Raw genomic sequence first — 14,702 nt, forward strand, 5'->3', positions numbered from 1 at the left:
ACGGCTCAGGTTTGATCCCTGGTTGGGGATCTGGGATCCCACAAGCCAAATCTGAAAACCAAACTTGAAAAAGATATAGGTAGGTAAATGGCCTTCTGATCTCAGAATGAGGAAGGCTTTATGTTTAAGATTCCTAAATAATAGGAGAGCATAGAGGCAACTGTTGAAATTTTGACCACCTTGAAGCTTAAAAAAAAAAACCCCAAAAAACCGTAAAAACAAAAACATGTTGAATAAAATGGCCAAAAAGAACATATCTGCAGCATATATGACAAAAGATTAATAAAAATATCCTTATTATATTAGTAGTTATAAATTTTATAAGAAAAAGATAAATACCAAAAATGAAGGCTGGGAAAAGGACACAAGTAGATCACTTAAAGAAATACAGAACCCTAACCCAATCCCTAACCCGACACCCTAACCTGACATCCTAACCCTAACACTGACCCTTACCTGACACCATAACATGACACCCTAACCCTTACACTAACCCGACACCAAGAGAAAAAAAAAAAAAAGAAAAGAAATACAAATGGTAGATGAATTAAAAAAGCAAAAAAAACAACTAAGTCTAAACATTAAGAAGAATACAAATTAAAACAATGTGACAGCACTGTACCTCTACTAAACCTTAAGACTATTTTAAAGAATAACTCACAATGCAGTGAAATCAGCAAGGTAACTCACATACAAAGAACAACCTAGTAGTTGCCAGAGAGGAGGTGAGCTGGGGATGGGTGACACAGGTGAACAAGACTAAGAGGTACAAACTACCAGTTATAAAATAAATGTTACAAAGAACAAAAAATATTAACTTTGTATGGTGTGCAATCTAAAAAAACATTGAATCACTATGTTGCACACCTGAAACTAATATAATATTCTAAGTAAACTACAGAAAAAAAAAAATCAGCAAGGTAACTGGTGATATGAGTCAAGAATTTTTAATATTCAAATTGTGATCCAATAACTTAGGTTCAGATTTTATGGTCAGAAATAATCAGAGATTATAAGGACATTATTAATCAGAGTGAATAATTATAAACAACCTAAAATTACAACCACAGGGGAAAGTTTAATTTGGTAAATGATACATCCATAAAACAGTATCACACAGATATTAAAAATCATGTTGTAATATAATCTTCATATGAGGAAAATGCTTGTTCCATACTAAAAAAGGGTGGGGCGAGGAGAGAAATAGAATGAAATAGTCATTAAGAGCTAGGCTTTCCTGCCAGAAACCTGAATCCCATTTCTGGTTCCTCCACCTACTAGGAGTGTGACCTGGAGTGAAACATGCTACCCTTCTGTGCCTACTTTCCTTCCTACAAAACAAGGATAATAATGGTATCCACTTCACTGGCTGTTGTAAAGATTAAATAAAACAATGTGGGTAAAGCCTGGCTACTGTGCTCTTCTGTATCTTTATAGGTCGCCCCAGAAGGCAAACAAACACGTGTTAGCTGAATATATGACCTTTCAGTTTCTTAGAATTCTAATCACAAACCTTAGATAAATTTTCCCCACAAAAATTACTTCTCTGATAAACTATCAATTACCTTTAGAATGAAGGTAGTTGACAGAAATCTGGGTCAAATTCAGGAATGAAACAGAAAAAGAGTCAAAGGAACAGAACAGCCTCCCAGGCTGGTCTCTTACTAGTCTGTCTAGCATATTGCTGCCAAACTAAATCTTCCTGAAATGAGGCACAAAAACTCATGAGGATTGAGGGTTAACTGAATCAACTCCAATCTCTTTGGCTTTGCTCCCAGAACTCTGTATGATTTGTTACCATCCTTTCAAACCATCCAATGTCACCTTTGGTGCATCTTCCACACAAGTGCCTACTGTCTCCAGGTCTAGTCATCCCCTACTCAAAGATTTCTCAAGCTTGACTAGTGCAGACTGACTCTAATTTGTTTTGTTTTTGTTATTTTGTTTATTTATTTGAATATATTGTTCTGTGTACCTGTGTTTCCCCTAATAGATTATCAGCTTTTCAAGGGCAGGAACTATGCCTTTCACTTCTGAATATTCTATAGCAATGAACACCAGTGTTAGGTAAGCAGTAGACATTCAATACTAGTGTCACTATCATATGAAACATGTATAAATGGTTCCCGCACACAACAAAAGCAGGAAGAGAACATAAAAAACAAAACATTGTTTGTATGTTAAGTGGAAGCTTAACTATATGAATTTATATCCTTCATTGCTATGTTTATGTCATTTCTCAAAAAGAAAAAAGTAAGCCCTGACAATACAAGTATAGGTTTAGATTTTAAAAATACTGCCACAAAAATAAAAGCTAATTATGAATACACTAATTTTTGAAGATGTTAAGGCTTAGTAAGTTATCACCAGATAATGTGGCTTTATAGCAAATATGCCAGGTTATTTCTCAAAGGGAAACTACCAAAATAATCCTTCATACTCACGACTGCATAATCATTTGGGGAGACTGGTTATTATAAAATATACATGTACTAAGAATAAGACATGTGCACTGAGAAGAAGACAGTAGAGAAGGATAATTTCCAGAATTCCACTTTAAAAATAAAATCACCAAAACTTTTGTTTAATACACTACTGTTTTCTACAAGGGACAACTGACTGCTAAAAACCCCAATTTATTTCTTGGAGCAGATCAGAAGACTGTCTACACTCTTGGCAGGAAACAGCAGCCCCAACTCCCCACTGAGCTTCCACAAGCCACAGCAATTTTGAAACAATCTAACATGGAGTCACCAAACAACTTGCCTTCAGACTGCTCAATACAAAACATCAGACATCACTAGAAGACAGAGAAGAAAGGAGACACTTTGTAGCTTTCTCTTTTCTAGATCTCTAAATCACAAGAATGTTTTCATACCAGGAGACTGAAAAACCTAGTCCAGTATCTGCACTGTGGGGTGTGGGTGTGCCTGCTCAGTCAAGTCTGACTCTTTGCGACCCCTTGGACTGTAGCCATTCTGACTGCAGAGGATACTAAGTGCCATTATGACAAGGGGAAAAAAACTAATTACAAATAAGTAACCAGTCTCTCCTGAGAGTGAAAGGAAAAGCTGACTTATTGGATGCATAACACTAGCCAAAAATAATTTACCTCTTTGGAACAAAAGTTAAGGTTTAAAAAATTAAAATAGGAGAGTAAAATAACTATTTTACTCTACTGTTCCTGGAAATATATACATCATCATTTTATCTGACAGCTGAAGATAAAGTGAAGTATGCCCATAAATATTGAGTACCAGGAAAGCTGCAGACTTCAGCAAAGAATGGGAAGGAGCTGGGTGGAAAGGATGACTCAATCTGAGAAGCAGAAAAATATCAGTGACCATTTATTTCAGGATGATCAGAAGCAGCCTTTATCTGAAGTAGCACTCACCTACTCAGTCACATATACACCTTTCTCTTCCCTGTTATGTGCAGTTAACTTTAAAAAGAACAGCTGGGGCATTTAGGGGAGGAGAGAGAGGAAACTAAAAGGTAAACAAATTGTATCTCTTAAGTAATAAGAGCACCCCAGTTTTTAACAATCCTTCTCCCTATTTGTTAATATTAAAAGATACAGTCAAAACAATTATTCTAATAGCTACTTGAAGAAAAAACCTAAGAAGAGCTTCAAATGTAGGAAATACATAATAAAATATTTGTAATGGCAACAATGAAACAACTATAGGACATGAAAGAGTTCTTCTGCTACAAAGAATAAGAAGTGCTAAACCAATAATAATTCTTTAATCAAAAGCCACTGATGCTGGGTACACAGAAATGAACCTCCCTTTTAATTACTTAAAAAAAAAAAGTCCTAACTGCATAGCTCTCAGAGAGCTCCTCATCTGACAGGGAGACAATAGAACAAATAGGAGCTATACAGCGTGTGCTATAACACAGAGGTTAACACGTACTTTCCACCACGTGGCAAAAAGGATGGCTTAAGCTGGTGAAGGTGGGCTTTAAGGAGAAATTGCTAAAGCTAGATCTTAAAGGATGAGATAGACCTTGCCAGACAAGCTATAGTAGGGAGGAACATTCTAGCAAAGGAAAATAGTAAATGGAGAAAATTTAAGCCCCTCATTAAGAGTAGTCTGTTTACTTCACTCGGTGGATGTTTATACTCGAAACAGAAGACAAAGCTTTTCTGGCTGTCAGCATCCTAGCGCCACAGTATGGACTGGAGGCAGCCTCCCAAGCATGAGCTATCCCTCTCTGCCTTCTACAGCCTGAATGGTACTTTTGCTGGCATACAGCAACCTGATGCCTCATTTCTCTCTGTTCTCCCATTTCTCTAGTCTCCCAAGGGTGACTATGTCAGGGGCCACAAAGTCTCTCTTTGCCCTGCTCCAGGCCATATGCCTAAAAGCAGCTCAGAATTAAGACTGTTTACTGCGGTCCTACAGTGTTTCATCACTGAAAATATAAGAAAGGCTGGGGATGTACAGCAAGTTTATCACTTAAAATAATTTCGTTATAAAAAGGAATAAATTATACACACAGTATAAAATATACAGAACATCTAGTAAGTACACCTATGGATTTGGGGGCCGTTATACCTGAGCAGTGGTTCCCAAAAACCTGGTTGGCATTAAAATCACCTGATGAGATTTAAAATGTACAGATCCCAGAGCCTTTCAGTAGGTCTAGGGGAGAGAGACCTTATTTCAAAAGGCCCCCAGGTGATTCTGACATACCATATTTGCTTTCACTTTAAAGTGACTGACCTACAATACAATCGTTCTTCACCCTAAATGCAGCTTGACATAAATCAAAACTATTCAAATACCCATAGTTTTCTACTATTAGAATTTCCAGTTCATTCTTTAGAATAATTTCGTTTGCTGCATGACTGGAGAAGAAAGTTCTAAAATTTCACCTCTATTGTGGGTAGCAACAATATAAAACAATCACTTTAGATGGTATGGACAAACTCAACCATTGACAAAAGGAAAAATAAGCGGGGGGGAAGGAGAGAAATGGACACACATAGCAGAGTGAATTCATGTTTTTATAGGGTGTCTCAGTGAACATATGGCCACTGCTCTAGGATCTCTATAACCCAGAACTCACTCATGAAGGGTACTCAGTAGAAATTAAGACCATTTTTATCTGGGAAATGGTGTCTCCTATAAGGTCAAGATTAAATAAGAAGTCAACAGCTTAAATTCAGCAATGTCTGTACCAAAGGTATAGTAATATTAATAAATGGCAACATGCTATCTTTGAACAAAGATCAAGAAATAGTTACACGAAAAAATAAGATATCCTTAGTGACTAAACAGTGTAACACAAAATATGAATAATAAAGTGCTATTCAACAGAATAAAAGAAATCTAAAAAACAGAAAAAGGATATATACATATATACCTATAGGAATAGAGACAGAGAAGTTTAAACAATAAAAGAAACAAAATGCTCCTTTGAACTACTATTAGGTTATAAAAAGAAGTAATCCCCTAACTTGGTTACTCCTGAGAAATATGGAAACAAACAGAGGAAAAAAACAAATAGAAGGAGAATGATCAAAGGCCTTGTCTACCAAGGAGCCAGGAAGAAAAAAAAAGTACTAAAAGATAAAATTTACTTGCAACAGAAAACAAAGTCACTATTACTCTATAGTTTCCATATATACCTATAACAACAACAAAAATTTAAACAAGTAGAAAGCTGTAAGATACAAATAAAACATACTAAAAGCAATTAGTGTGTCCTCTATTACTACAGCTCTGTATCATAATCTGTGAATGTATATAGTATCTTGCATACTTTACAATATGTGACAGAGTTTTGTTATACTAGAGTTTATCTAAAAAGCAGTGGGCTGAAATAATTCCGAACGTTTAGTGGTCCAACTGAACTATACTAAACTAGAGATGCTGAACTTCCATGGTAGTCCAGCGGTTGAGACTCCAAGCTCCACTATAGAAGGTGCAGGTTTGATTCCTGGTCAGGGAACTGGGGGCGGGGGGGGGGGGGTGCTTCCCTGGTGGCTCAGATGGTAAAGAATCTGCCTGCAATGTGGGAGGCCCAGGTTTGATACCTGGATCGGGACGATCCCCTCGAAAAGGGCATGGCAACCCACTCCAGTATTCTTGCCTGGAGAATTCCATGGACAGAGGAGCCTGGTGGGCTATACAGTCCATGGGGTCGCAAAGAGTCAGAAACGACTGAGGCACTAATGCTTTCACTTTCAGGGAACGAGGATCCTGCATGCTGCACAGTGCAGCCAAAAAGCAAAACAGACAAACAAAAATCTGTCTCCAAGGATGGTCTGTTCTTATCACAGAGAAATAAACTGAAAGATTCTGAAAAAGTCCTGGATTATAAAGAAAGAGATGAATGAGCTCAAAATCCTAACACCCCTGGTATTAGATACCAAACTTTAATATTAGCAACAACAGAGTCTAGTGCTACACTATGCACATGAACAAACTTCAAGGTTTGGGGCAATATTTTAAAAAATTCTGACAAATATACACTGAAAACTTACGGTATGCCAGCGCACAGGTGTACGACACTGGAGAGCAGTAAGGTACCGTAGTCTCTTAAAATTTATTTTTCTAGTGACATACACTGATGTGTGTCTCTGTTAAAAGAGATCTAAAAAACCAAATGTACATCAAGTACATTAGTTAGAGAAACAAATGCAGCAGGATATTCCATGAAACCCAGAGACTATTCGGAGCCAGTCTTAAGAATAAAAAAAAGGCAGATGTACTTGTCCTACATTCATGACCTTGGGTAAATCACTTTCCCTCTTAGGTTTATCATCTGTCTTATGAGTGAACTGTATGAAAGTGAAAGTCTCTCAGTCGTGTCCAACTCTTTGCAACCCCATGGACCATACAGTCCATGGACTTCTTCTGGCCAGAATACCGGAGTGGGTAGCCTTTCCCTTCTCCAGGGGATCTTTCCAACCCAGGGATCGAACCCAGGTCTCCCACATTGCAGGTGGATTCTTTACCAGCTGAGCCATAAGGGAAGCCCAAGAATACTGGAGTGGGTAGCCTATCCCTTCTCCAGCGAACCTTCCCAACCCAGGAATCGAACCGGGGTCTCCTGCATTGCAGGAGGATTCCTGACCAACTGAGCTATCAGAATAGGAAGCCCTGAGGACTGTATAGTGACTTAAAATTTCACCTGGCTTTAAATGCTAGACTTCTAGGTTATCAATTAGATTCATTCTCAAAGCTAAGAAGGGAACAAATATCACCATGTCTCAGCTAAAAAACAAACAAACAAAAAAAATCAGAAAATTTTAACAACTACATATAGTGAAGCTGTACAACAGTCGGTTCTCTACCTTTGCAGTCCCCTTTTCTATAACCGAGCAATCAGGCAGAAGTCTCTGAAACCTATTTAGATGGAAATGGCTAATAATTAATAATAAACATACACCATTGTGAGTGGCCTTACATCTGAAGTCCAAGAAATTTAAAGAGGAATCCCTGTATCAGGCAAAAAAGTGATACATAGATTCACTCTACTAGACTGGCTCTTCCCTCACCTCCATTAGGGTATGTTTTAAACTAGAAAGGCTGCTCTAAGTCAGGGCATAATCCCCCTTCTCCCTCTCCACTGCACACAAAGCATCAAGATACCTATCTGCTCTTTTCTTCAAAGGCCCTCACAAATCTAGGACATTTCAGGACTCTTATCTCCTTCTTCCTTGTTGGGGAAGCTGGTGTATCATTATTACTCTATCAAAGAATGAAACTAAACATTACTCTAATGATACAAAAAAAACTTAAGATCCAATTTGAGAAGAAAATTTTAAGAACTGCCACTGCAACCTCAATTCACTGTAAAACTTGGACAGATACATGGCTGCCAGCGCCCCACTCCTGCCTGCACTTCTGCAACTGTTACAAGCAAGGTTCTGCAGCCTACCTTTACTAGGCAAAAACTACTTTTTATTACTTCATTATATTTATCAGAAAGCTTCAGTACTACTTCCTATTCCTTTTTCCCTTTAAAAATTATGAAATACAGATAAAAGGAGAAAATTCTGATCAGTAAGAATATGTAAACTTCTACATTTTACATAAACATGCTGGTTTATATCCATAGTCTCCTCCCCATTTATACACATATTTACTCTTACATGAGATCATACTGTACAATGTTATTGCACTGTACACACTATTTGATAATTTGCTTTATGTAGTGTCTCAAATCCCTCTCCATTTCAATATATTTCTATACATAATAAAATAGTTGCATGACATTCTATTACAGTTGTCCCTGGGTATCCACAGGGGATTGGTTCCAGCACACCACCCCCACCCCAGTCTCCGGCCAGATACCGTGGTCTGTGGATGCTCAAATCCCTTACATAAAATGGCACAAGATAGCGGTCATGCTTTATTGCAGCTAGTTGAATCTGCATATACAGAGGAGGTGTATCATAATTTAATTAATTTCCCTATTATTGAATGTTGCTACTCCAAAATTCTGGTTAATTCTGAGTGGGGAAAAAAAACTATTTGCATAACTATGTGATAAAACTACAGAAAAGCAAATCTAACCACCCTCACACTACCAGTTTATTTTGCAGTTTGTTTTGACCAGTGTTTTGATGCCTATCCATTTAGTCTTTTACCCTGGGCATTCATTCATCCGAACAATTACTTACTGAGCTCTTGTTATTTACCAGGTTATATTATATATATATATATATATATATCCTATATTCTACAGGTTATTACTGTGTGGGTTTTTCTTTACTTTTCCTCCGTAACTATTTTTTGTACCGTAATTTTTTTCTCCCAGTTTTATTTAGACATAATTGATGTATCTGTTGTTTGTTGTTGTTTAGTTGCTAAGTCATGTCCAACTCTTTTGCAACCCCATGGACTGTAGCCCACCAGGATCCTCTGTCCATGGGACTTCCCAGGTAAGAATACTGGAGTGGGTTGACATTTCCTTCTTGTATAGCACTGTGTAAGTTTAAGGTATAAAGCATAAGATGTGACGTACATATAATATTTCACGATATATGTATTCCCCAGAGAAAGTTTAGCAAACATTCATACTCTTTAAGTTTCATATGTAACATACAGCAGTGTTAACTATACTTATCACATTGCATTACATCCCTGCCTACTCTTCCCCTCACCGGGTACTATATTAAGACAAACAAAACAAAACTCAAAAAAAACCCCAAACTTCTCATAAGCACTTTGCTAGTTAATAGTCTTTCCAATCAGTTTTTTTCAGTGGTTGTCAAACATCACTCCCAACATGGAATTTGATCCTGTTTAGTTATCCATTTATCTACTGCTCTATTTATTTTCTGATTAATTTTTTGATAAGTCCCACTCAAGCGGTTCAGTTCAGTCATTCAGTCGTGTCCGAGCCTTTGCGACCCCATTAACCATAGCACACCAGGCCTCCCTGTCCATCACCAACTCCCGGAGTTTACCCAAACTCATGTCCATTGAGTCGGTGATGCCATCCAACCATATCATCCTCTGTCGTCCCCTTCTCCTCCCAGCATCAGGATCTTTTCAAATGAGTCAGCTCTTCGCATCAGGTGTCCAAAGTACTGGAGTTTCAGCTTCAGTCCTTCCAATGAACACCCAGGACTGATCTCCTTTAGGATGGACTGGTTGGATCTCCTTGCAGTCCAAGGGACTCTCAAGAGTCTTCTCTTGTCTGGTAGTCATTAGTAGTCAATTTAATGTAAAATATATACAATGACCAACTACTGCTAAAGTCTAAAGATCCCTGCTTTACCTCTATGTAGCACATTATAGTTAGTTACAACCATATAGCTGACTCTCAATGAATGGGGGTTTTGGCGTGCTGACCCTCCACACAGTTTAAAATTCAACATAATTTATAGTTACCCCTCCATATACACCGTTCCCTCATCAGTGGATTCAGCCAACTGTGGGTTGTAGTTATTCACTATGGGAAAAAAATCCACATATAAGTGGACCCAGCAGTTCAAGCCCACATTGTTCAAGGGTCAATTGTATATATTTCCCCCTTCATTTAACTGTCAGAAGACTCCAATAAAGGAGATGTCATTTTACAAATAGGGAAAGGAAGGGACAAAGAATTCACCCTTAATGAACTTGCCCAAGGCCATAAAGCTATTAAGCTGCATGCTGGTTAAGCCTTGGTGCCCTAATAAGATTAAAATCTAATTTTATGCTTCTTTTGTATTTCCTGATACACTTAGATCAAGGTCTCTCCTGCAGAAAGCCTATCCTAACATCTTTCACTAACTTCTGTAACTGACCATCCCTCCCTGCACACCGAACATACTTTTATCACAGCACCAACAACACATTTATAGATCTCTTGCCCCATATTCTACTTAAGCCCCTCAGGAAAAGGATCTTTTTCTTACACTCTTCTTGCAATCCCCAGTACCTAATGCATGCCTGGCACACAGTAGAAAGGTGTAAGTGTTCAAAAGATGGAATAAGCACATTACAAGTATTCAATAAATAAACACTACAGATATTTAGAACACATCTAAATATCTGGGTTGATCCAATTTATATCATTGCAGAGAAAGTCACACTTCAGTATACCTAGAACCATTAAAGTTCGAATATAAAACCTATATTCAAAGAGCAGGCATCATCAATACAGAAAATGTAATTCTTAAGTGCCATTTACATTAAGAACAATACTCTAGTAACAATACTTAGAAACTGTAAAACACACAAGACAGTTAAGAATAGATGCTTTTGAATAATTAGGAGTCATAATGTCCATAGCTTAGAATTTAGCCATTTTTATTATGACTCTAAGTAACCTGAATGGGGCAGGGCCAAAAATCAGTAAAAATGACTATGTTGGAGTTAATATATTCTCAAAATTGTTTTATAGAATTTAGTTTCAGACCTGATTTTGCTCATTGCTGCTTTTAAATTGTAATTCTTATATCACTGGAATGGTCTTGATGACCTGGTCCAGCCATCTAGAATTGTCGACCAATATGCACAGAACTCTTGGGCATGCTGGGCACATACAGGAATGTGCAAACAAGCTCCATTTAATACAGTTTAACTTCTATACTCTACAGTAGATGCTACAGGGGACAAAGTTAAGGAGCTAGATGGTAAAGCTGTTACACAGCCCAAAAGTACTTCTTCTCAAATGTTTTCACTATAAACAGGGTTTCCCACTCCAGGTACTCATGCCCCATTTTGTTGAAGATCTATGTTATCTTAGACAGTCAAAGAGTTCACATTCTTCTCTTAAAATACATATTTGTTTTAATGTAAAAGTATTTATAATTACTTACCAGTTAAAATACTTAACTCACCGCCCCCTCAGTGAGCACAACTGAAGCTCCAAGAAGATGAGTCATGTTTATCTTGTGGCTTCAAGTACCCCGGAATCATACCACTTTGTACCCTAAGGGTATTCATATCCCAGTTTGAGAACCAGGGATCTAAATAATTAAACTAGCCATAATACTTAAAAGTGATCAAAATGTTCTTATAATCCCATTCTCCAAACTCTTAAGGCTAGCTTTCTCAATAGCTTTTCAAATCAGTATTGTTTCTCTTTTCAAGCAGCTCATTAGTATGCACTACCTGTCAACACTAAAGAGCCTGCAGGGCACAAGTTTATGGAGCAATAGAACACCAGCACAGAGAGCTTGTCCTTCCCATCTACGAGGTACCAAGCTGCCCATATGGAAAACAGTGATTAGAAGAAGAGCTTTCCCTCCTGTTCCCTTCCTCCTATTTGCTCCAGGCATAGCTTTTAAGAAAAATCTTAGTAGTTACTTAGATGATTCATTCACATAAGCTTATCTAATCTTGGCATTTGTAATTCTCACCTCTACACTCTTTTTCACCATTACACAAGTGCAATTAAACTATTTTCACATTTTCTAGGGATAAGAAAGATCTTCCCAGTAGCCTGAGAAGAGAGATTTTTCACACCCAGAACCCTTCTTTATTGTTAATGAGATTCCAAGTCTAGTAGACACTGACATTTATGAGAGGCCTGTTTCAAGTATCCTGTACTGTGCATTATATTTCATAGCAGAAATTGTAGACTAAAGTAAGTTTTAAGTGACCCTTGCAAATGTTTCCAAAAAAAATTATTTATAAGGACTGTAACACTACTATATAAACATGGGTCGTTAGCTAGGTTAATTCAAATTTAGTGAGACAATTTTTACCTAGGACATCAGCTTCTCCAAGCACAGGATTCCATCTGTTCCTCATCAAAATTACAAATAGCCACAAGCCATGGACTTTTGAGGTCATTTGCCAAGAGTCGAAATCGACAGTTCAAGGGTTTCTACAGAATAGCAGCCACCATATCCTGGGGTCTTTCTATGTACATACTCAGAATGGTACTTAATGCTTTATACACATTCGCATCACTCCAATAATAACCTCATTAACTGGTGTTATTCTCACAAATACAAACTGTAGGAGTAGAAAGGTTAAGTAATCTACCCAGTGTCAGCCAGCTAGCGTATGGCAGTGCAAAGAGAGTTTCAAATGGAGTATTCCTTGAAAATAAAGCTTATATGCTCTCAATTATCCACTGTCGTGTATCTCCTATACTCAAGAACGATTCAGCAAATCCTCCAACCCCAGGAAGGTTTTATTACTCCTATTTGTAAGACCAAGAAGTGGAAATAGCATTTACCTCTCCGTGGCTGCAAAGTCAGTTTGAGCAGGGAAAACAGAACTCAGCTCTCAAGCCTCTGGTCAGCAATCTGTCCACTACTGCATCTTGTTCTTTGGACCCAGGTCTGTAATCTTTCTGAAACAGAAGGACAAATCATTTTATGGACACCAAATACACACAAATGCAGACACAGTATAAAGCAAAATGAAAGCAAGAGGAAGACAGATAAAATTGGGGAAAAACAGTATACTTGCTAAAATGTCACATTACTATTTAAGCAGTGGTTTTACTGATTTAGTTTAAACCTCAAGACTGTATTTTTCAGTGTAATAAGATAACTATGGAGGGAGCTTTCACTGACTTTTGAAAGTCCTAAAAGCATAGCAATGAAATACCTTTTTTAGACAAATAACAAAATACTTTTTTAAAGTCAAATTGCTACTTAACAATTCTGTCCCTAAAATACAAATAAATGGACTGTCAAGCTTCAGGCAATGGTAGACTGGTACTTAACTCCACGGCAGGGGCTGGGACGGACACTATTCTTAAATGAAAGAACTAAATTTAACCATTTCCAAAGAATCTGGCATATGAGGTACAATTAACAGGAATTCATCTCATAAAACTAATATGATACTTTATCGGATGAAACTAAAGAAAAGTCTTCTCTGCTAAAAAGGCAATTTACAACAACATAAGTAAATAATTAGTGTATTTAGTCCAAGAAACACTTTTATATTGGAGTCATATATTGTCACTAAGGTGCCTCAAAAGGAATGAAATTTTATGCCCCTAAAAATTGGACGGGTGACTAAAAATAAGATCAACTGAGGGAAAAAACCATTATCCTTGGGGTACATATTAATAGTCTATATTCAATAGCCACATCTTTGCATTCAAATACTAAACACTGAGAAAATGCCAAGGTACAGCCAGGGAAGAGCTGAACACAGCAACTAGATAAAGTTTGGGGATGTTTAAAAAAATAAATACGGTGTGCCAAATTCACACATTTGTGAACCATGTACCTCAAAGTTATGTATTGTTATTACTATTCTTTCTAAACCTGTATGTTTTTTCTCAATGCATTAAATCATGATAAATCTTACTTGTTTGAAGGGGGACCTAATTTTTTGCAAAAATGTTTCTAGTCATCTGAAACCAAAATAGATAAGTTAGACAGATGGTCAACTAGGTATCTGGTTTTAAAAAATGACATAGAGCCTATAAAGTAGATAATATGGAGTGGATTTGATGCCAGTAGCATCCCTGAAGCAAAAAACCAGTCTCCTGAGGTACATTCTGCTAGTAGACACCACTCCACAAAGCTGTGCCACAGGACTCCTCAGGTTCTCTGCCACAGAACCCTAGTCAGCCACAGGTGGCTTCCGCCACTCGTAAGGAACTCCCCAAGCCACTCAGAGAAGTCCTTGGTGGGTGCCCTCATTTTTGTATGTTCTTTAAAGCAAAATCCTAAAGCTCTTAGGATTTTAACACGTATTAAGGATAACTTTTACAGTTACTCTTAAATAAGTAGTATTTTCCTATGCAGGTAAACATTCCTGTTGTAATCTTTCTCATACTAGCGATACGTTTCTATGGGTAATCTTAGGTCCTCAATTTATTCTCTCTGTAGACTTCATTTTCCAATAAAAACAAAGGAGACTTCCAGCAGTCCAGCGGTTAAGACTCCTCACTCCCATTGCAGGGGACATGGGTTAAAAGATATAACTAAGATCCTTGCATGCCTCATGGCATGGGGAAAAAAAAAACCACAAAACCAAATAAACAACAAAGTATGAATCCTGGCATACAGGAAATCTCAAAGGATAGCAACCCTGTGGACAAGAACTATACCTTTAGAACAAAATAAATGATGTGTAAAACCAAGAAGCTGGTGACTCTATATAGCACAACTGAAATCAAGAAGCAAAATATGGTCTATGGAGCACAATGCTAATCTGGGAAAACAAGCTTTCCTCCTGACTCAACCACAGACCTTCTGGATTTAACCCGTGTGGAGCTTATTTTAAGTAAAACATGCCACCTGCCATCCACAGTTTCAAAAGGAAAGCAAA

The 14,702-nt window shown here is 37.5% G+C and overlaps 1 protein-coding gene across 28 annotated transcripts in view; it reads right to left on the reverse strand.

Moving 5' to 3' along the window:
- CTCF (CCCTC-binding factor) overlaps positions 1-14,702 on the reverse strand; it is a 42,028-nt gene that overhangs the window by 25,192 nt on the left and 2,134 nt on the right. For 10 of the 28 annotated variants that reach the window (XM_081513028.1, XM_081513015.1, XM_081513025.1 and 7 more), the window contains exon 2: positions 12,643-12,759. The gene's annotated coding sequence lies outside the window, so the exon portion shown is untranslated. Of the gene's footprint in view, positions 1-11,268; positions 11,386-12,642; positions 12,760-14,702 lie in introns of those variants that run through there. The other 18 variants (XM_081513029.1, XM_081513016.1, XM_081513026.1 and 15 more) reach the window with 3 other exon arrangements.

This window comes from Giraffa tippelskirchi, chromosome 7, assembly GCF_054371585.1.
Source record: "Giraffa tippelskirchi isolate mGirTip1 chromosome 7, T2T-mGirTip1v1.2.pri, whole genome shotgun sequence".
Taxonomy (NCBI): Eukaryota; Metazoa; Chordata; class Mammalia; order Artiodactyla; family Giraffidae; genus Giraffa; species Giraffa tippelskirchi.